General features: G+C 42.2%; 1 protein-coding gene across 1 annotated transcript in view; it reads left to right on the top strand.

The window, feature by feature from the left end:
- The window catches only part of myo10 (myosin X), a 106,759-nt gene that overhangs the window by 6,000 nt on the left and 77,404 nt on the right, over window positions 1-23,355 (top strand). The window lies entirely within an intron of this gene.

The raw sequence follows: 23,355 nt of genomic DNA, 5'->3' as shown, positions 1-23,355 counted from the left end.
AATCCCAAAGATGCTCAGAAACATTGGGATTGTTTTGAGTCAAAACTGACCTAAATTTGATGCAGAAATCAGTGAATTTGAGTCTAGAAAATAAAATGATCCTGATCATGTTTCCTGTCAGTGAAATGCATTGTGGGTAATATCAGCGAATCCCGGTGTTAGTTGGAGGTTTGTGGGAATATGCAGGTTTATAGTCCGAGTTGGCACAGCTGTGTTGCAGTTATGCTGTCAGAAAATAAACCCTGTCGAAGATAAATGATAAGCAAACATGAACGGTTGCAGCAGCTGCAGCTCCGGCGGTCCAAGCTCAGTTCTGGAGACGATATTTGAGCACTTTATGATTCCAAGAAAAGTTGCTTAACCCAGACGAGCTCAGAGAATCCCACTTCTGCTCCACGCTCCGGTTTTCAAGGAGTCGGTTTTATTCCTGCTGCTAAAAGCCTCAGCTGCATTTCTCATTAAAACCCATAAAAAGGAACGGCCCAATCACCGCCGTTAATCGGCTCGCCGCAACAAAGGCCAGCCCTGCCCTCGTTCTGCAGCAGCGTTTTAATGACGGAGCCACACAGTTTCTCTTCCCTCCTGCCTTTGCTTCATGGCCTGTTTTAATGTTGAAACACGACACCTGTGGAGCCGAAAACCCGAGCTGGAAGGAATTTAAACGGCCTCCGCTGTCCAACGCCAACATGAACAACCAAACTGCTCAGGTCTTTGTCTTCATCAGGGTTTTTTAGACAACATTGATGAGTAACTGCTGGGAGTCTGAGGCGTTTTTAGACACAAATGACTGACATACTTTCTGACCTTTGATGTCGTCGCTTTGCGTGCGCTGAAGGATTTGTCCTTAACCTTGGAGAAGTGACATTTTTAGATCAGCATTTCCTGGTTTTTCCTGCTGGATGACCTCTCAGCGTAGCTTACTGGTTGGCGGCAGAAGCAACAGCATCATCTGATGTCAGAATCCATTGTGTGGTTTAATTTGATGTCAGCAAACTTTTTAAAAGAAACACAATAAGCTGATCTCCAGACCGGGCTGCTGTTCTTTATTTATCCGTCCCTCTGTCATCCGTCCATCTGTCTTCTGCTTCTCCAAGTCCAGGAATAAAACTCAGACTTCTCCGTTCCAGCACGTTGTGGGAAATCCCAAAGCGTTCCAGGCAGGACCCGATCTACAAGTCCAGTTCCTCTGCCATGTTCAGGTCCCAGGATGAGCCTGGAAACCATCGAAACTGAGACGGGAGAATCCTGATCGACCTAAAACCTTTAGACAGCAGTAAAGATGTTTTTTGGTGCGTCACACCTGCGTCCTCTGATCTCGGCTCCTTTATGCACATCATCATTTTGGCTCTTTGACTTCCTGCTGTGATGAATCGCAGGCGTCACTGACGTGATGTCAGCGTCCCGCTGCACCATGGTGGACGTATAAAACAACCTGTCTGTGCGTTAGCCTCCTAATGTCACTTTTATTAAGTTGATTTCTCTGAGGAAAGGGTCAAAAAAACGAGGATGTAAAACAAACTTGTAATTTTATCATAAACATTTTGATGAGGAAAGAAGACGGTGATGAAAAGCTGTTCATGGTGAGGACTGGCTGCAGAGAAAATGTTTAATATATGAAGGTTAATGTTCAAATATCTAATACTTAAACAAGATTAGTAAGATGCAATTAAATATTTCATGATGGAGAAGGTCCACGTCTAATTATCAGTAACTATGGAGAAAATGCCAAACCACCATGTAGCCTAGCATGTACGAAATGAGCTGGTCTGTAGTTCAGCGTTTGCTCCAGTGAGGAAACAACGTTTGTGACAAAACGGTAGAAAACTTTCAGGCAAAGTCTTTTTCTCAAATCAACAAACGAGTCAGGAGGTTTCCAGCTGTTTCCAGCTGTTTAAGATACGGCTAACTAGGTGAGCTACAGATGAACTGGATCAGCTGGAACCAGTAGAAGCCGTAGATATACTGGGAAAATCAACTTAGGAAATAGTTCAGTGCTCCTGACGTCCATCATGGCTCCTCAGGGTGGTTGATGCTCAGGGTCAAGAGGTCGCGTATGAGAGCATTTCTACTCATTAGCATAAACACCACGACTCCGAGTCGAGTCGACTGAATGGTTCGAATTCCACCGACTCATTACTGGGAATGTCATCCTGTTCCTACCTGGGAACTGGTTTTCTTTGTGTGTGAACTGGGTAAAACTACAACAGATGATATATTCTCTCACTTCTCCACTGAAGCTGCTTCACTAACAGCAGTTCTGCTATAAATGTCACGTCTGCAGCCGTCTGGTTATGTTTGGAACAAGCCTGTCGCCGGAGCGTTGGGATCTGATTTCTTACATCATTTTTATTTCTGCCAGTGGGAAAAGAGGCAGCTGAGTTCAGCTGCTGGCTTTAAGTGCTGCTGTTAAAATAACACGTAGTTGAAGAGGCACGCAGTCTAAATGTTGGGCTGCGCTCTGCCCGAAGCTGGCCGCGCTGCTGCAGCAGTAAGTGCTGCAGGGAGGCGGACGGTGCTGTGGGAAACCAAACAGAGTCAAGGCTGCGAGTCCAGACCGAAACCCAGACAGGAAGCCGGTCGGTTCCCTCCGCTGGGGGCAAAACCAGTCCAAATGCTCCACTGCCCTCTGGTCCCGAGTCAGTCTGAGAAAGATGAAGAAATATGAACCCAACCGAAGTGATGGAGCGTTTTCAGCCAGCTGACAGGCAGGATGCAGCAACAGCTGGGGGAGGGGAGGGGGGTTGTCTGTTGCTTTTTTCTTTTAAAAGAAAGTATTTATTATACATAATAATACAATATTCATAACAATAGTAATAAAAATAAAAAATAAAAAACTATGGTGGATTAATGAATCAATATTAATGACAGTGTAGGTGTGTGTGGGTGTGTGTGCGTGTGTGTGTGTGTGTTGATTGTGAAATGAATTAATTAAAACTGTAAAGAAATTAAAACAACAACAATCAAGTAATAATAGTGATTATAATAATAAATAAATCAATTATCTGTAAGAAGCAGGTAAATAAAATTAAACATTGAATCAATTAAGAGTTAAAAATTTCCTTCTAAGTTCAGTTTGTTGGATTATTTAAAGGAATTAAATGGGATTAGAAAGTAAGAATAAGAGAGAAAGACTGAGAGAAAAAAGGGGCAAAAATAAAAACAATAATCATAATAAAACCCAGAAGTAAATTTCATAAACAGACATAAATTCAGGTTTTTTCTATAATGTTTCCCAAGAAAACATTTTTCTGTGAATTTTCTCTTTATAAATAAAATGAGCTGAACAGAATAAAAATTCGCTCTGCATTAAATAAAATCCAGATTATTGAGACGTTTGTTTTTCTTTTAACACAAAAACCATAAACAACCAGAATAAACGTTATTCAGCAGCTGCAGCCGAGCGAAGAGAATTTATCAAATCATTCATCATTTATCGTCTTGATAAACTTCAGTTATTGATTGTAGATAAAAAACACTAACATTGTGATCAGAAATGTTATTTGTGCTGATTCCTCAGTTTGTTCCACAAATTTAAATCAGTAAATTAAAAACTGATCAGATGCAGCTGCTCTGTGAAAAATCAGATCAGATTTGATTTCAGGAGCATTTCAGAGCTTCACATCAGAAACACAGAAACATAGAAACACAGAAACAGAGAAACAGAGAAACACAGAAACAGAGTCAAGCAACATGGAGGCAACAATCCAAACATGACATTAAGTCAAGAACCTTCGTTAAATTTCTAATTCATTACGTTTCAAATGCAACTAGAATAGAACAGAATTCAACTTTATTGTCATTGCACTGTCACAAGTACAAGCAACCAGATGTAGTTTGCCTCATATTCAGTCATGTAGTTACATAAAAATGAATAACAAACAGTTTTTAATCCTAATCTCTCTCATTATCACAAAACATCAGAATGTCGCCTTCAGTTGTCCTTCATCATCAGATTCCTTCGTCTTCCTCTTCTGACTGATTATTTTATTTAAGATGATTCGTTTCTACTCTAATCTGGTTTCTGCTCTAATCTGGTTTCTGCTCTAAACTGGTTTCTGCTCTAATCTGGTTTCTGCTCTAATCTGGTTTCTGCTCTAAACTGGTTTCTGCTCTAATCTGGTTTCTGCTCTAAACTGGTTTCTGCTCTAATCTGGTTTCTGCTCTAATCTGGTTTCTGCTCTAAACTGGTTTCTGCTCTAATCTGGTTTCTGCTCTAATCTGGTTTCTGCTCTAATCTGGTTTCTGCTCTAATCTGGTTTCTGCTCTAATCTGGTTTCTGCTCTAATCTGATTTCTGCTCTAAACTGGTTTCTGCTCTAATCTGGTTTCTGTTTTAATCTGGTTTCTGCTCTAATCTGGTTTCTGCTCTAATCTGGTTTCTGCTCTAATCTGGTTTCTGCTCTAATCTAGTTTCTGCTCTAATCTGGTTTCTGCTCTAATCTGTTTGCTCTGGTCTGTTTCTTGCTGGTTTTTCCTGCGTTCTGCTGGTTCCAGTCGGGCCCGGATCGTCTCTAAATGTTTTGACTATCAACACGTCGCAGTGAAGATTAGGACTCAAGGTTGAGCGTTATTTTATTTGTCTTAACACGAGCAGCTCTTTCTGCTTCACCTCTTTACAGCTTTATGGCCTGAATGGGGGAAAAACTTCAGACAGAAACTTCATTCACCTTCCAGCTGGAGGCAGAAAGTATTTAAGTTTCTATCACGGACTAAACTAAAACAACAAGCTGCTGTTTTGATTCAAACGTATCAGTTACTGAATCATCACAAGGCAGGAATTATTTTCTCTGCTATTTAACTTGCTGATATCAGCTGAAGGATTAAATCACCTCGTCTTGTTTCTGCCTCCTCTCTCCTTCTCCTGGACCGTTTTAGCTCATCTTGGCTTCCTGTCCAACTCTCAGCTTCCACATTCCTCTGGATCCGGACGCTTCCTAACTCCTGGCCCGGTCCAACTCCGTCCACATGTTCTTGTTTGAATTCATCAGAGTCTCATGGAGGAAAACAAAACGTATTTATTTCTGTCTTTAGATAAAACCAGAGTTGGTTTATGATCGACGGTTCTGCTCTTTGAGACTTTAATTTGGACTGGACGGGTTTTGTTTGATGAACCACAGTTCCTCACAGTCTTCTGATGCCAACATGTTTTTGCAGCAGTTGATCTTAATTCTGGATTTGTTTTTTAATTGTTCCTTGGAGACATTTCTCTTTTTATTGTTTTATTGTCCGGCTGCCACTCGTTATGCTGAACGTGTGAAACAACTAGAGATGTAAAATATGTCACAGATATTCACCACGGCTTGGAAACGATCCAGCAGCACATCCTAATCTCATGCTGCGCTACGCAAACGCTCTGTCTGCACTTGTGAAGATTCAGTCGCCTCAGCATGCAGAATGCAGAGGAGTTTATGCAAACATGCAACATTTCAAACAGTTCTGGTTTAGTGCAGCTTTTATGCTTTGATTTAGGAAACTTTATTGCTGTTTTAACAAAGTTCTCTTGGATTTACTGTGAATTAGTTTTAATAAAGGATGAAATCTGATCCAAACTCCAGTCTGTCCTAAACAAATAACACTTCAGATTCACTTTATTACCAAATAAATCAAACATCTCACCTGGTGATGCTGCAGCCTGAGTTAAACTGACCTTTGTTCTGTTGTGACTTTGTAGTTTTTTAATATCTTGGTTGAAATATAATTTCTGTAACGTTTCCTGTTTCCTGAAGGATGTTTGAATCGTTCAGCTCAGTGAAACTGAACACAGATCAGATATTTAAGAAATAAAAATGAAATTGTGCTGACACTAATCCCTCTGGACTCTGAGATTCCTGCTGATGAAATGTTCAATTAAAACGGATCTCAGAGGTTCTGATCCGACCCGATGAACTTCACAGATGAACTTCACAAACATTCAGTTAATCTAGAAATCCAGACGTGTTTAGTTGGTTTTTCCTGATGTGGAGACACGTTTCTTTGAGTGGATGTTGTTTGGTTCGGATCTACCTGAAGCTTTGACAACCTGACAGAAAATCTCCGTCTGTTCGACGGCCAGCAGCTGCAGGAAGGAAACGATTTTTCCACTTTCTCTTTACGAACCGAGGAAAACGTGTTGAAGAGGCGTCAGAGGCAGGTGATGTCTGACTGCTGTTTCTACGGATTAGTCGGTTACCGAACAGATCCGGTCTTCTCCACTGGATCTGGATTTAAAGATGATGCTGAACTTTGACTGGGACATTTTTTGATTTCTGTTGAGTTAAAACTGACTCCATTGATCAGTTCTTCTTAAGTCCAGGTCAGTCGTAGTTTCATTGGCAGTAAAAACTTTTCAAACATAACTTTCCTCTTCCAATCCAAACCTGGTGACCGAACACCTTTACCTCCGTTTCTCCTCCTGACCCCCTGCTGTGCTTTGACGTTTTCTACGTTCAGACCTTCAGGAATAGTCGTGAAGCATTTTATTATTTTATTTTAATTTGTTTATTTAGGAGAGGAAAGCGCAGTAACATTCAGTTTTATTGTGTGTAACAGAATAAGACTGTGACACATTTACCAGTTATGAATCATGAAGGTTTTATAGTCAGAGCTGAACTGCCAGCTTTTTCAAAACGTTTCCCACTCATTTTTAAAGGACCTGGGAACTTTACTTTATGATGTTTTTATTTTTAAAAATATCAACCTGACAGAAATTATTTATATTTGTGGGAACAAGAGAATAAAAATCAGAGACTTTCTTCAGTTTCTCTGCTTCGGTTTGTTGTTTAGAATCAATCAGGAAAATTTCCTCCTAATTAAAGTTTAAACGTCTAAATGAGTTCATTAGTGTAACGTCTGCTTCAGTTTATTGCTTTCCTGTGAAGATGCAGATTGCTTTGTGTGGTTCAGTAAAGACCAGAGCAGATAAAGCTGGAATAATGTTTTAAAATATGAAATCTGCCTGCATGCATTTCACTGCTGCAGGATGTTGCTTATTGTTTTGGACATCCTCAGTCGTTCAGTTCTGTTTCTGATCAGATCTGAACAAGACGCTGGAGGAGAGTTATCTGATCCAATGTGAATGCAACTTCCTGGAAAACCCCCGACTGCACACACACACAACACACCCACACACACGCACACACACACTCACACACAACACAAATCCTGGTTAGACACAACCCCAAAAAACCCAAACATCCATTTCCACCAATTAGCTGCCTTCCCATGCGATGCTGCTGCCAGTGAGGATGTTGGTTTCTCCTCTGAGAGCGGCTCAGAGTCCTTAATGGTTCATTAATCTGTGTTTTATTTGCGCTATTAGCAGGAGAGGATGTGATCGAATGCGGTTCAGTGATGTTTGTTCGCAGCGTCAGGCTGCAGAGCGTCTCCCATCGTTAGCTGAACTCCACTCTGAGTCGGAGTTTTTATTAAAAACACATCCGGTTTGTAGAGTTTCAAACGGCTAAATCATCAGTTGTATAAATAAAAACTGAATTTCTTGCTCAGCAGCAGAATGCAGGGCAGATTTGTGCATGTTTGTGTCGTGATGCTGCTCCTGTTTCAGTCACAAACCCACATCGTTTGACAGACCTTCGCTCTCTGACTCAGGGATCAAAGCCAAACTGGATTCCTGTCTGCTGAGTAATAACTGCAGATCTTCTGCTGCATCAGGACAAAACTGAACCTCCAGCTCCAGTTAAAGCTCCTGCAGGTAAACTGGAGACGCCAACCTGCCTTTTCTCTCTGGATGTTTGCTGATGACAGCAGGCAGGAAGTTGGGAGGCGGAGGAGAGGAAGTGAAACCTGAGACCAGAACAGGCAGCAGCTCTGAAAGTTTCTCCTGAATGTCAGAGTTTTCCTACCTGAGCTCAGGTAGAGACTTTAAGACCAGAGGAGGCAGAGAAACCTGAAATTATACTCCGCTAAGAGTATCACTGCTTCAACACAGTTTTACTCAAGTTAGAGTAAAAAAGTATTTGGTAAAAAGTTTACTCAAGTACTGAGAAACTGATTACATTATCAATAATTTAACATCAAAAAATTACATCATCAGTGGATCCAAAATATAAAAATAGGTGGAAATTTTGGTGTTTAAGGATGAAAATGACAATAATTCATAGAAGTAACAAAATCAGGCAAAATATTTTTTTCCAAATTAGTTTCTTTCAATAAAAAACTGATCAACTTTAACGGAAACTGCAGCTGTGTGTCTGAGTCTGCTTCTGGTTAAAACGTTTGTTTTTCATTCACGGGGAAGAAAATCCAGAAATTTTGAAATATAATTAAAATAATATTTCTATGAAGTATTCTTCATAACAAAATTACTCAAAAAAAGTAAAAAGTACAGCGTAGTAAAAATACTCCTAAAAGTACATTTCAGAAAGTTGCTCATCTGAACTCTTTATTCATGATTACAAATTTAGAAAATCTATATGACTGAGTCTTAGTCTTCACTTGAGTCTTAATTTTCTTAGTTTTCAATGTTTTTTCTTTCTTGTTTGTTGTTTCAGTCTCTTATTTTTTATCATATTTTACTTTTATACATTCTTTAAATTTCCTGTCACTTTGCTGATGAGAAACCTGAATATAAAAAACGTTTCTTTTCTGTTTTAATGCAGAGTGAATAAATAGATTTTGAGCTTGAAGGACTTGCAGCTTCATGACGTTTGTGGGTTTCTGACCTTTTATTTAATGTGTGATGCTGATAAACTATAATAAAGTATAGAAATATCTCAGATCCATTTTTCAGACTCAAACTGAGAAATATGAGCAGAAAATAATTTGATTTTGTGCAGAAAATCATCCTTAAAGTATGAAAGAAAGTAGGAAAAATGCAGCAGAAGAAACTTAAATTGTGGCAGAAGAATCTGGACGTGTGAAAACATTGAAACCTGCTGATGTTTCCAAGGTTTTCCGTCTCTTCCTGCTGATCTCTGCAGTGACTGGGTGAGACGACGGACGGCGTTTCTCGGTAAAATCTTTTAATTTGCAGCAGGAGTAAATTCCTGTGGACGTGTTCGGGCCACAGTGAGTTACGGCTTTAATTCGCTGCTGCGTTTTGTTGGACAAGCCGCCTGCTGCTGGTCCAGGAGAAATGAAGACGGTGTTCATGTTCCTGCTCTGTGGCGATGCCAGGCCGCCACAGCTGGGGAACACATGGCGCTCACCGACCCACAATGCTCTCTGCTTCAGGCCGTCTCACTTTCACACACTTCTGTAAACAACAGAACAATACAGTCAGACACACACTTCCCTCCACACACACACACACACACACACTGCAGGGAAAGTAGGTCAGGTTGGCCTTTAAAAGACGTTTGGACCCGGCGATCCTCAGCGATGGGAACCAGTAGAGGTCCAGTTAGCTTCCTGTCGGCTCGTTGTTGGGCTCCACGCCGCAGCCTCCTGTTCATGCTTTGAATCTGTAACTCATCTCACATGAGTTTGATTTTCTTGGAAGAGCAGCCGATAAAAATCCGTTTGAACGCTTCCTTCCCAGAGATAATGTTTACGTCACATCACCTCGTTTTTCACTCCTCAGGCAGAAATAACGACATAAACCTCCCAGCTTGGAGCCGACCCGGCAGCAGAGCGGCTTCGTTGGGCTTCCTGCGGTCTGGTCCGGCTTCAGCAAATCTGGAAAGTATCATCTGACGGTTCTGCAGCAGCAGGAAGAGAAGCGATGGTGGAATGAAGGACAGTGACGGCGGTTCGGTCGTCCTGGTGTTTATTTGCTGAGCCACTTTGTGGGCTGAACTTCTTGGAAAACCTCTAATGAACTTTGGGAATGACGTGTGAGGAGATTTAATGCTGGGCCACCTTTACAATAATCTTTTCCTCTGAGATTCTCACGGCATCGAAACCTCGAGAAAAACGTCCACAGCATCACAGTAAACCACAAACCACAGGAAACGCATTTATCATGTTTTTATTCTAAACAGAAAAACAAAAACTCATCATGCTGCAATAATCAGTCATTATTAGTTATAATGATCTTATTTTTATCCATTCAGGTTAAACCTCTCAGTGAATTATTAAACTGTTTCTCTCCACTGTTACCACCAAACTAGAAATTCACAGTTTTTAACTTTATTTAAATCTGTTTACATTTTTATTCCAGTTGAATTAAAACGTTCATTAAGTTAAACCAGAAAGTTTTTTTTACTAAGAGTTCGACTTTAATTGGTTGGGATGCCTCTTTCCGTTCCCCCTCCATGTGAAGCAGCAGGTGGGGGAGGGGCAACATTTAAAGGACCTGTCGGCGTTTGGCTGCTTGCCGGACCCGCTTGGCTCTTACTGGTTCTGGTTCTGCCTGGTAAGCAGCAGTCTTTCCTGCCTACTGTCGCCTCATGCTTCCTCAGAGTTGATCGATCATCGTTTATCCATCTGCTCATCAAACTCTGCAGGTCCAGGAGGAAACCTGATCTTTGTGCTTCTGTAACGTAAATGATTTCTGTTTCCAGCTGGTTGTAAATCCCGCTCAGCTTTTCTTTCTGTTTTCTGCTTTTCGTCGTTTTGGTTGTGCTTTTCCAGCCCAGCTCAGTTTTTCTAGCGGTGAATCAGAGGAAAGTCCCACTCCTGTCCAGGAGCTGGAAAGGCATCAAGCAGAGGATGAAAGCCGGCCCAGAATAGCTGCTCTCACTCAGCGTTCATGTTGTTATTTCTGTGGAATAATTTTAGACATGAAGGTTGAATCAAACATAAATCTGTCCTCCATGCCACTGAAATCAGCCTCCTCTTCTCTCACTCTGCTAATCTACGCAAAATAAAAAGACTGTAAACAACAAGATTAATGGGAACTTTCTGCACGGAAACAATCGGCATGAAAGAGGGAAGGGATTCATTGACAGAATGGGGAGAATTCGGCCGACCCTAAAACCGTTTGCTGCGTTTCTGTGGCTGCTGCATGTTTGCATCAATGGGAACAAAAACAAGGATCTGCCCTGCAAGCAGAGCGGAGATTACAGCCTGGGTTTGTGGCATTCCCGCTCACTTTGTTCTGCAAACCCAAAAGAAGCCCAAAACGGCCCGACTCATCCAGAAACATCTGCTGGTTGTTTCTGGATTAAAGTTGTTTTTAGTTGCTGGCATGCAGGGTAGTTTCTGTCAAACAGGATCCAGCGACAGTCTGTCAGAGAACATTAGAAACCTCCACGCTCGGGTTTTAGCTCTCCTGCTGTCAGCCGAGACAAAGTCACTGCTGGGATAAAAATCCTCCACTTCAGATCAGGAAGATAATCTGAAACTTTGCCTCCAGACAGGAAAAGCAAGCGGGAAATTCTTCACTTCAAAGCCGTTAGCGTTCAAAGGCCGTCGCTTTTGAACCAGTTCAGCTCTTTAGCGTGCACAGGATAAGTGTGTTTATGTTCGGGTTTGAACATTTAGCTGATTTTTTCGCCCTCTGTTGTTTCATGTGGCTGCATTGAAACAGGAAACCCAAAGCATCGTCTGAAGCAGCGCCAGCATCCAGGTGCTGGCAGCGAATAACGAGGCGATTCAAAGAAAACCAGGAGGTTTCTGCTGAGAGGCGAACGAGCGAAAGGTCAAAGTGTCCAGGTGGCCGCGCCGCCTGAGAGCCGCATGAGGAAAAACGTCAACAGGAAACGGAGATTTTAAAATGATCTGCATCCACCGAGAGCTAAAAACTGTCCCTCACCGGCGCTCTGTCAGAGTTTAAAACAAACCTCATCATTTACCTCATGACTTCTGATGTCTTCATGCCATCAGGTTTAAAAAACGGTTTCCGACCGACTGTTTACGCTGCTAAATAAATCCTAGTGTTGTTATGTGACCTTTGTGTTTTCCATTCCCTGCTGCTGCAGCTCCACTGAGCTCTGCTGGTTAAACCAGTCAGATCTTCAGCCTGGCATGTTGTTGTCAGCGGCCATCATTGCATTAGTTTGGTGTGGAGTGCTCTCTACGTTTCCACTGCTATTTAATCAAATGATCGGTAACCGACTCGGCCCTTCAGGAACAGTTCTTCCTTTGGTTCGTGTTTGTCGCAGCAGCTAAACGTTTCAGGACGGCTGCGCTGAACCACTGGTGCAGATTTGTTCTCTCCACGATGGTTCGGCACAAATTTCCACCATTTTGCCGCTACTTCAGATCACAACCTGCATTTCCTCCCACATCCTGCGTATCGACTTTATTTAGTGTTTGTAATAAATGATGTCTGAGTTTGACACGTCGGCTGTAAATATATGACTCCTGAATAAATAGCTGAACAGCAACTCTTCTGTTTTTCACGTTTGGCTTCGGCTCACAGAGGCTCTCTGGAAGCCGAACTTTTCAAATCAAGCAGCTGTTTCCTCCATCAGCTCCAACTCGCCCACCTCCGTCAGATATTCACATCCGACCCCCAAACAGCTCGTCTCTCTACAAGCTTTCTCTGCACAATTATTCATTTCTGCTTGTTTGTTTCTTCCTTTTCAGACTGTAATTACAGTTTGGTTTGGGCTAATCTGTCCCACATTCAGACAGGCTGGATGTTTGTTGTTGCTGAGCCTCTATCACTGCCCGGCTTGTTGAGCAAAGTTCGTTTCTGCTGTAAATTAAGCCCTGAAGTTTCACCAAGCAGGAAAATGTTTCCACATCCACATTATCACGCTCAGAGACGGAAGGAGCCGGCCGCCTGAAGTGCATGATGGGTAATTCAGGGCAGTTTGGAGCGAATGCACGAGTCAGGAGCGCGTTACCAGAGCGTCGCCATGGCAACAGGGAAAGACTAACTCGTCAGGAGGTTCAGGACAAGCAGAGCTGCTTCTCATCAGGTTTTCATCAAAACACTCAGACTTGTAAATATCTGTTTGTTCGTACAGGACGTCTTAAAACGCCTGACATGTTTTTCACCTTTATTTTATTTGTCTGAAAAAATCCAGAACAGTCAGATCTGCAATAATAATGATAAAAAAAAGCTACAACAAAAAACTAAAAACAAGCAGGAAATGAAAACAGAGCCAGGAAAAAAGTCTTTTCTCCTTTTTCCAGTTCCTGTGTTTAAAACATCCATGGAAACAAAGTGGAGCCGTTTTCATCATCTGTTCGTCTTTCTGTCTCTGTGACCTTCCTATTTATTCTCTGGAATTTGGTTTGAAACTCAAAAGTTTGGAAAAGTATTGAATTTTAAAAACATGTTGGACCTTATAGATTAATATGTTATTAATCCACAAATTCCTCCTTTGCAAAGGTTTGGGGGTTTTTAAGTAAAGGTGGAGCATCTAGAAATGTTTCCAGCGTTTTTCAGGAAAAGCTGCTCCTTCTCCTGAAAAATAAAATCTGTTCATCATCAGAGTCCAGCTCTTCATTTTGTCCTCATTGTCCAAGTGTCCTGTTGGGTCACATCGATGGAGACGGTTGTTGCTGTTATTATTCCACTCAGTTTTCAACCACAGCAGCCAAAGTTTGACTCTTTATTCATTAAGTTCTCCGTCAGCGTCGGTGTTTCTGGGAGCTTTGCTCCTCAGCTGAGTCAATCAGGTTTCATCATCAGAACTGAAAACCCGTCCAGAAACCTTCAGACGTGTTCAGACCTGGATCCTTTCGTGATGAGCAGCTCACAGAGGACGGGATTAGCTCTGCAGGAAAATCTTTTCAGGAGGTTTTGCTGTGAAAACTTGACACAAACCTTCAGTTTGCAGAGAGACGTATTGAATGTCGGATTCCTTAGAACTGAGCTGGTTCTCACAGCGCCGTCGGGCCAGGATAGAAAAAGAAAAGATGAGTTCCTTTTGCCTAAAAATATCAGAAATTTTCAAGAAAATTTTTTTATTTTTATTTTGAAAAGCTGAAAATTTGCTAGAAAAAACTCTGAATCTTTTAGACAAATTTTCAAAATTTCTAAAAAAAATTGGGGGAAAAAAAAAACTTTTTTCTTTTACTTTTGAAAAAACTCAGAAATTGTCGTTTTCCTCAAAATTTTCTGAGCTTAATCTCAAAATTTGAGTTTTTTTACTAGCGATATTTTTTCTTTTCAAGCTCAAAAATATTCTTGTTTTTCAAAAATTTCTGAATTTTCAAAAAAATTTTTCTTTGAAATGTTCTCGTCCTGGTTCTACCTACAGCAACCCTAATGTCGTAGGTTCTTCTGTTTCTGCTGAGCCGCTGATTTGTCACCATGGAGGCCGTGGCGGTTGACTTCCGGGTCCGGTCTGGTTCTGGTTCTGGTTCTGGTTCTGCTCACGTCTCTGCCGGGTCGGCTGGATCTGCTCTCAGGCAGGACTGAGAGCTGCGGCGTTCACAGCGCAGCGTGGAAAACTCTCCGCCGTTTTCATGGATTGAAGGCGATCAGAACATTTGATCAGTAACTGGAAACGTTTGAAAAGCAATAATCAGTAATAATCAGCAATAATCAGTAATAATCAGTAATAATCAGCAATAATCAGTAATAATCAGCAATAATCAGTAATAATCAGCAATAATCAACAATAATCAGTAATAATCAGTAATAATCAGTAATAATCAGTAATAATCAGTCCCTCAGCCTGTTGATCCGCTGACAGGAGGAAGACGATCCGCCGAACTGCTTCCTGCTGAGCCTCACCTTTTTGTTCCTGACACCCTGATGTGACCTCTGACCCCGATGTTAATAATTCAGGCCTGCCAGGCGTTAGCAGGTTTTAGCTTAACTTTTTATTCATTTTGAAGAGTTCAAATCCATAAACCTTCAAAATGTTGATATTTACTGCTTTACTTTGGGAGACCATAACGTTGTTTCCTGAAATGCTTCATTTAGTTCACCAATAATCAGCAGATCTAAAACTGATTCTGTTCATCCATCAAAACTGTAAATTCCCACTGTGTCCTTTAGCCTGTAAACGTGTCATTGCTGCAGGTTCTTATAGGACAGAAACTGTTTGTAAACGCTTCATTTTCTGCGTTGGCCTCTCAGTGACGCTGTGAGTCAGTTTTACCTTTTTATCGTCAATGTTTGTTGAATTAAGGTAAAACTGCGCAGTGAGTTTGGATTCATCGTGAACCAGCAGGTCAGGAAGTTAGGAGAGGAGAGTGAGAACCTGATCGGTGCGTCTGAAGTTGGGAGGATTTTTCAAAACGTTTTTCTCATAAATACCCAGAATATTTCATGTTTGTTTGCAGGTTTAAAGTTTAAAGCTTGTGACCAGTTTGTTCTCTGCTCTCTGACTCCAGCAGGAACAGATTCAACACTTTCTCCATGTCAACCTGATAAAATCACAAATCTCCACAGCCCAGAGGAAATGTCATGGATCGTAATCTGGATGTCAGTTCAGTGAACTCATGTTCAGTTGTGTTTTTAATTTCCTATAAAATCCTGACAGACGTTCGTTGGGAAACGTTTCTTTATTTTTCAAAAATCTGTTTAAAATCATTAACAGATCTGGTTTTGACTTTAGAGTTGCATGTTTGTCTTTGCTTTAGCAGGATTGAATATTAGACAGAAATGATGTCATTTCTGCTCCCTAAACTTCTTGATTTACAAACTTTTTTCTGCTTCTGTTGCCACAAAGTGAAGAAGTTTTAGGACTGAAACTGTGAATTTGGTTTCGCTGTGGTTCAGCCCAGTCTGCAGAAAACTGGGCTTGGATTAAGAAAAATTCAAGAAATATGATGGAAAGATTCCTGACTGAGCTTAGATAAATGATTCCTTTGGACTGAGAATGATTTTATTTTTCTGCACCGGTGTGTGCCGGGATCAGATTCCTCAGTTTCTCTACAGAAACGTCCTGTAACTCGAGCCTCTGCTTGTTCTGCCGCTGAGAAATCAGCTGAGAACAAAACGAACTCTCCTGGTTTGAACTCTGCAGAGCGACTCCAGCCACACATCGTCTCCAAGTCCAGTCCGGCCTCTAAATGTGTTCCAACCGCAGAGCATCTGAGCTCACGATGACGTTAATCTGCGGCAGAATAAGGCGCGGAGGCAAATAAGTGAAAGGGTTGTTTAAAAGTAGATCCTGTGGTCGCTGCAGCTGGAAACGTCTGGATGGGGTTTCTGGAAGAATTACCTTTTGTTTAGGTCCAAACGACGTTTTCAGGGGAAGCTGTTTGTACTTCCCGGATTTCTCCTCAGTTCAGCCCTTTAATGTGAAACAAAGAATCCTGTGGAAAGTTTCCGTCAGTTTCTGTCTCATTGGCCGTTAAAACGAGAACGGTGTGTAACGTTTCACCCGGAACATTTTGGACAATCGACACAGAACATGTGTTTACACGGTCCATCTGAAACCGGCATGTTCAGCTGATTACACAGGGGGCGCTGTGGTGCTAACACCTGGCATTCAGACCCCAGAGTCAGAGCAGATCCCGGTTTAACACGAGCTGCATGGTGGAAAAGGTTAAAAAGGTCCTGGGTTCAAATCCCAGTTTGCATGTTTCCCTATGGAGGTGAAAGCAGACTGGTATTAAACTGGTTATACTGTCGCAGGGCGGTGGCTCAGGGCGGTAACACAAGGCGGGGCGGTAACTCAAGTACCAAAAACAAGGCTACATTTTCTCAAAATTCTATTTTAATACATTTACTGGTTTATTTATATTTATTCCTATCAAAATCGATCATTTATGACATAATGCAAATAAAATGTGGATTTTTTTCTACCTTGTCATATTTTCTCTCTCTAATCACAGCTTTAGAGCGACAGATGAAGAAAGATACATTTTGGAAGTTGAGAAGTGCGTTATTTTATGACTGTTTTGTGGAATCTTGCGTTTCCCTCTGAGCGGAGCAGCATGTAGTGTAAATCCAGATTATCCATTTTGGTTTTAATCTGTAAGTTATCCTTCTTCACGTCATTCCTACTTGTTCTATTTGCTGCTGCCTTAAGCCCCAATTATCACCATTAGCTCCTTTACAGAAATCCTTTTCATTCTTTATAATCTCTGGTTTATTAATTGTAAATGTAAACTGCTTAATCACAAGTTTCCCTCGGTTTTACAGTGTTAATGGTGAGGGCTTGCTGCTGTGCTTCGTCATAAAGATAACGCTGCTAAAGTTTGCAGTCAGCAGGAACTAAATTGACCCAAACATGTAAGCAGCTACATGTGTGCAGTTCGTCCATAAAGGCCTCGTTAAACGGCTTCATACGTGGACTGCAGTCAAATTATTGCAGCCTGTAAAAAACTAATAATTCTGGTTTTAAAAGCAGTTCAGTCAGCGGCTGATTGGCCGGTTCTGGTGTTGATCCGGGTCATGTGTGCGCGGCCGCTGTGATTTCTTTCCCATCGTTGCGGATCTTTCCCTGCCGCTCCCTCCATACAATCCCTGTAAACACAACCTGCTTTGGGAACGCCAACGGAGGATTTACAAGTTTTATGCCTCTAATGTCTGCTTCCAAGCAAAAAGCTTTTTCATAAAACATCTCTAAACACTTGTTGATCTGGGATCAGCGTTAGTTTCTGCGTCAGCAGCGGTCTCTGCGTGTTTTAATAAAACAAGTTCTGGTGGATTAAGGAAGAAATGTCTGAGGAGAAGCTGGACGGAGCCGATGCCACACACACGGTTTCACTTAATCACCTACAAGCTAACGGTCGTGTTTCTCATCCGGAGTTTTTGTTTTAGTGTTTCTCACAGACGGATCCAAAGTGTTTCGCTCCGTTTCCTCTCCTTCAGGAAGCTGCAGTTATAAATCCTCCTCATGCGTTTCGGATGAAGCAGAAATGTTCCTGACAGCCAACATGACTCTGATTCTGAACGGCTTGATTTGGATCCATTAAACTCAATGAGGAGGAGCTGGAGAAATGCAGCTCTTATTTTGACAGACCAAGTCAACATTTTCCTGCTAATAAAGCGGAAAATTGAGTTTTACCCTTTGGGAATTTTTATCTTTTATTCTGTTAATTCCTTCCTGCCTTTCATGACGTTTTCAAAATTATTTCAGCTTCTGGTACCAACCGGAGAAATGTTTGATATTGGGACAGTTAAAACCAGAAGCATATACACCATATTAAATATGCATTTTTCCAGATAAATCAGAATAAATGTTCCTGTTTTAGGTCAGTTAGGATTAACAGAAATATTCTATTTTCTAAATGCCAGAATAATGACAGAGAAAATGTCTAAAGGTGATTTTTATTACTTACTTCAGTGTGAAAAAGAAGTCATTTTGTATCTTGTGTGTAAACTTGTGGTTTGAACTCATTGTGTTGGCTGACTCAAAGCGACCTTCGGTTTGTATAATCCAGATATAAATACTGTCTGTCGGATTGTTTTCTGCATGTAAAACGATTTTATGCTTTATGTTTTTATGCTTTCACACATCTGGGTGCCGTTATGCTTCATTCCCACGGGAACATCTGATCACATCATGAGTTTGCTTCCTGCTTCACTTTAATCCAGTTAAAATCTTTATTTGCTTACACTGTCAAACATTTCCAGACTTTCAAATTCAAATAACTCCTTCTGATTGGCTCCCTCCAAGGCCGTTGCTCAGTGATTGGTCGGTGCGGCAGTCAGGTGGCGGGTCATGGACTTCCTTACTGCTGGTTCCCAGCCTGCGGTTTCATCATGTGGAGGATAATTTTAGTATTTTCAGAGATTTTAAAGATAATTTCTCTTTTCTTTTGCAAAATCTGGGAAAATTCTGTTTGCTTCAAAATCTCTTGAAGGTTTAATTTATGATTGAAAGAATTTAATTTCCTCTGATAAAAATGAATAATTTTTAAAATTATTTAGCAGTTATATTTGAAACGTTTCATCTGTTTCCTTCTGACGAGGCAAATTCAAAGGATGCAGAAGGAGAGCAGGTGAGGAGAGACCGTTGCTCACTTTTAACCTCGGCTGTAAAACGTAGTAGTTAATAATTAATGTGACCTGATGATTGATCCGGCTCTTATCTGCAGAAAACAAAACAAAGCTTTACACGCAGAGGAAAACCCTGCAGGCGGAACGATTCGCTTCACAAAGAAAAGCTGCAGAAAACGCCGAATCTGCTGGAAACGCCTGTTTGCCTTTAAACGTTTCGTTTGTCGTCACCTGAGAGGAAAAATGATGAAAAAAACAAAACGGCTCTGAAGTCAAACCACAGCTTCATGTTCAGACTGGGGTGTGTGTTGACTGAATGGATGGACAGTTTTATAGCAGCTGCTGAATCACTGACTGAACTTTCATGCCCTGAGGAGTCAGATTATTACACCCATTCAGTTCTCCTGAGCAGGTCAGAGGTCGGCTGAATTTAGTTAGATTTTCTCTGATGATTGTTGGTGAAGAGTTTTCCAACTCAGAGGAAACAACCTGCAGCTTCACACACTCCTGATAAACATCACAGTGTGTGTGTGTGGGTGTGTGTGTCCTGCTGCCTCTTTGTCCCACTCTAAAGTCAAGCAGCACTTCAGTCACATCTAAACTCGTCTCCTGAATCTCACTGGAGAAAAACATCCCACAGCATTTAGCTGCCATGTTTGGCATCATCAGTTTGGTTGCTAGTTTATTTCTGCATGTATTTATGACGTTGTGGATCCGTTCAGTCAGACTGAGTGTAAACATAATACAACATTTACCAAAAATAGTTTTCTCATGGCTGAACTCCTCCCATTCCCCCTGCTGGGTTTTATTTATGGGTATCAGAGTAAAGAAGGATTTTATAAAGTGGTGTGCAGCGCTAACTAAGGTGTTATGCTAACAGTTAGCTCCAATCATAAACATTAGTTGAGCTAACGTTTATAATAAAGTGCCATTTTATTTATAAAACATTTTAAAATTCATTAAATTAAACTGAGAAGGATTGAAAAACAACAAAAGATAAAACGGAGAATAAAGGAATAAAAGTCGGAGTTTCAGGAAGTTTTCACAGTTTTGCTTCTTTTTCTTTTAAGAACTAAAAGTTTTATTTCCATGTTTATTATTTTAGCTCAGTAAATGTTGAGTCTGTGGTTCTGTCCCTTCAGCCGGGTGTTTTTGGACCGCAGCTGTTAAAGACGTTCCTGTTCTCCATCAGAGCCGGTTCAGACAAGGTCAAAGGTCAGTGGCAGGAACTCTGGGCTCTGATTGTAACTGGGAAACAGCTGGACCCCTCAACCTGTCAGGCTGGTTTTAGCAGTGACCTTCAGAGCCGAGGGTCGATCCAGAACCAGGAGTCAGAGAACGAGTCGCCATGGCGATGTGCAGCTTCAGCGCTCAGAGAAAAGAAAAAACCGTCCAGTGTTTCTGCGACAGAAAGGACGCCTGTGGCCGAGCACAAGACTCAGTCTGTTGCAGGAGAGGAAGTGGAATCTCAGACCGGACAGCTGCTCATTCCCGACCCCGATGGCGTACGAACGCCCCCGCCGCCCCCCTCAGCGCCCTGAGCGTTCAGCCACACATGTGGAGGTTCTGCAGGGCGGCGGGTCGTCGCCTCGGCCCGCGGGGCGGCGGTGTCGGTTGGTGTTTTGGTGTCGGGATGGAGAAGAACAGAACCGTCCAGTGACCTGCTGTTCCTGATGACGCCGTGTTTCTTCCCTCCAGCCCTGAGGCGTTTTCTGCTGCAGCCTGAGGCGTTTTCTGCTGCAGCCTGAGTCGTTTTCTGCTGCAGCCTGAGTCGTTTTCTGCTGCAGCCTGAGTCGTTTTCTGCTGCAGGGCGGCTCTCTGAGCTCCGCTGTGCTGCAGCAGCTGGGTCCGGGTCCACAGCTCCCAGTCTGTTTAAAGTGACTTCTTATGCTGGTGTTGACATTTCCTCCATTAAGGCTCCAGTTTCATGTCGCTGTCAAACAATGAGCTCAACATTTTAGCTGATCTCTACAAAGTTTCTTGGTTTATTTTCTTTATAAAAGGTGCATTAAACTGACTCTTTGTTTAGATTTATTTCCATTTCCAACAGATTTATTGATATTTTATTTCTATGTTGGCGTCCAGCCTGCCTGCTTCAGACAGAAAGCAGACCGACCGAGTTCGCTGCTCTGCCAACAGCATGAAGACGTTCAGAACCGAACCGTCCTCCGCTGGTTCTGAGTGTTCACACCGGATCCAGTCTGAATGGATCCAGTGTGATCCAGTCTGAATGGATCAGCGGACCCAGGATGGATGTTTGCAGCTACGTCTTCATCAAATTGTCATGCAAACTTTTAAATTGTTGCAAAATAGAAAATCTGACTTCGGAGTGTTTCCACCTACTGGTTTGGAGCAAACGGACCGGGTTATGAGTATTTTCATCAGATGTTGATGCTGCGTTCGGTTATAATAAACAGGAAGTAGAAGATTCAAACTATCAGAGATCTTGTACATTTCTGATATTTTAAAAGTAATTTAGTATATTATAATATTTGGCTGCATGTTTTAAAATGTTTAAAATGTATGTATTAAAATAGACTCCTTCATATTTTAGTTGCATCAGCCTCTCAGGTAAATGAATTTCTAACATCATTCGCTAAATTTATTGAATCATTTTTAACATTTCCAAACAAACCTGTCTAAACATGTTCATTTGGTTGAGCACGCAGCGTTTAAAAGCATCATGGGAAAAGTCGTTTCTCCGTTCGGGTCACGTTTCAGTCTGTTTGGCTTCAGTTTGTTCTGGATTTTACTCTGCAGCAGAAATGTTGGCGGTTTCTTTATCAGCTGCTCTGGGCAGATATCTGCTCCTTAACTGGGATTTTTATCCATTAACGGGATGAGCAGCTCGGCTTTTCTCCGTCTTTAGTCCATCATTAACTCCAAACTGGGACTTTGATGTGAGTTCAGGCCGTCAGCGCTGATGAATGAGGGAGGGAGACGTTTGGCTCACAGACGTGTTTAGAGAGTCTCCTGCTGGATTAAAGTGTAGAAGAAGAAGAGAGGGAGGGCTGAGTGGATTAGGAGAGGGGGCACAACGCGCCCTCAGACGGTGGGGGTAACGTGAAGAGCGCGTGTTGCTGCGGGGCGGAGGGACGCTGAGGCCTTCCCTCCGGTCGCAGCGGATTCCTGCGCCGCTGCACATCAGGAATGTTTCTGCTGGTAAACAGCGCCGGCCGCGTTTTGTGCTCCTTCCTTTGTTTGGCTCCTTTATGGATCATTAAACAACCATCAACCTTTGTCATCATCATGACTTTCTTTTTGTTTTCCTTTTCAAATATGATTCCATGTGGAGTCTTTACTTTAAAACTGGTTTCATACAGCAGCTGTGATCAGAACTTCCTCACTTTCTCTCCTTTGACTTCAGTCCAAAACTAACGACCTGCTGCTAAACTGTTCAGGTGTAAAATAAATGAATTTCATGTAGAGCAGAACAAAGTGAGCGCTTTGCTCCGACCTCTAACAGGTTGATCCAGAGACGATTCTGTTCAGATTGAATCCAACCGATTCTCCAGCGGGAACTTCTGACCAGAAACTCACAGCTTTTCCACCTTCAGCCTGTCTGACGTTGAAACTGCAGAGCAGCGAAGCAAACGAAGACCAACGTCTGCTTTGAGTCAGGAGATCATCCCATCGTTTCCCTTCGTTAGCTTCTGACTGGCAGAAGTTCAAATAGTTCAGAGGGGAAAATCTTTTTCTCACTCCTGCATCCACATTATTATTATTATTATAATAAAAATATGAAGCCGAAGGGAATATCTATAAAAAACTAAGTACACCCTATGATCAAGCCCCTTAACCTGCTGTGTTTCTTTTCTGTGTGACTTCATCAGATTCGTGCGTCGCCATGGAAACATCTGATTGCGCTTCCTATTCCCACGCTGCTTTATTTTATTGAGTTATGCAAATATTTGTTTTTGCACAACTCTGAGTTCAAACCACAGGTTGAGGTTTAACGAGGATGTAAAAATATACAAACGCCTTAAAGGTTTTAATGTCTGTGGATAGAAAACCTGGATCAGCTGAAGGGAAATGTTAACGTCGGTACAGCGGCTTTTTAAATTCTGTAAATCTGCAACGACGGATTATTTTTTCTAACGTTCAGTCAGAGAGGAGAGCGGGGGGCCTCCAGGGGCTCCGGGGGGCCCGGGCCCCTCTGATCTGCTGCTGACGCTGCAAACCTGAGCTTTACATTCATCTGCTGGCCTCCCTCCTACCAGGAGCCTCTGGGGGCCGTCAGGTCAAAGGTCGTTTCGTTTTGGAGGTTCAGAGAGAGGAGGAAGGCGGGAGGGCTCCTCCGAAGCACGGCAGGTGTTTCTCCCATCCGTCCGCTGATGAGCCCCACAGCATGTGGCTCAGCAGGGGTCCATCGTCAATATTTAACTGGAAACGCCGGTTTGTGCTGAATGAAAGCAGCCAGGCGAAGCTGTCGACCAGGACGGTTTTATTTACACGTCTGAAGCAGAACAGAGGAGCAAACGGTCCGAACCGTCCGGGTTTCTCCAGACTCTGAGGATCAGCTGGTATTCTGACCCAAACATGAAATCCTGCTGAGGTTTTCCTGAACGGATCGGGTCCGAAACCCAACACTGCCCTGGCTTTCACCTGGAATGCCCTCCTGGTTGAAGGTCGTTGCCATGGTAACGCCATGGTAACGCCATGGCAGCCGCAGAT

This window comes from Xiphophorus hellerii, chromosome 6, assembly GCF_003331165.1.
Source record: "Xiphophorus hellerii strain 12219 chromosome 6, Xiphophorus_hellerii-4.1, whole genome shotgun sequence".
Taxonomy (NCBI): Eukaryota; Metazoa; Chordata; class Actinopteri; order Cyprinodontiformes; family Poeciliidae; genus Xiphophorus; species Xiphophorus hellerii.
Note: the sequence above shows the minus strand (reverse complement) of the source record. Positions and strands in the feature narration are given on the sequence as shown.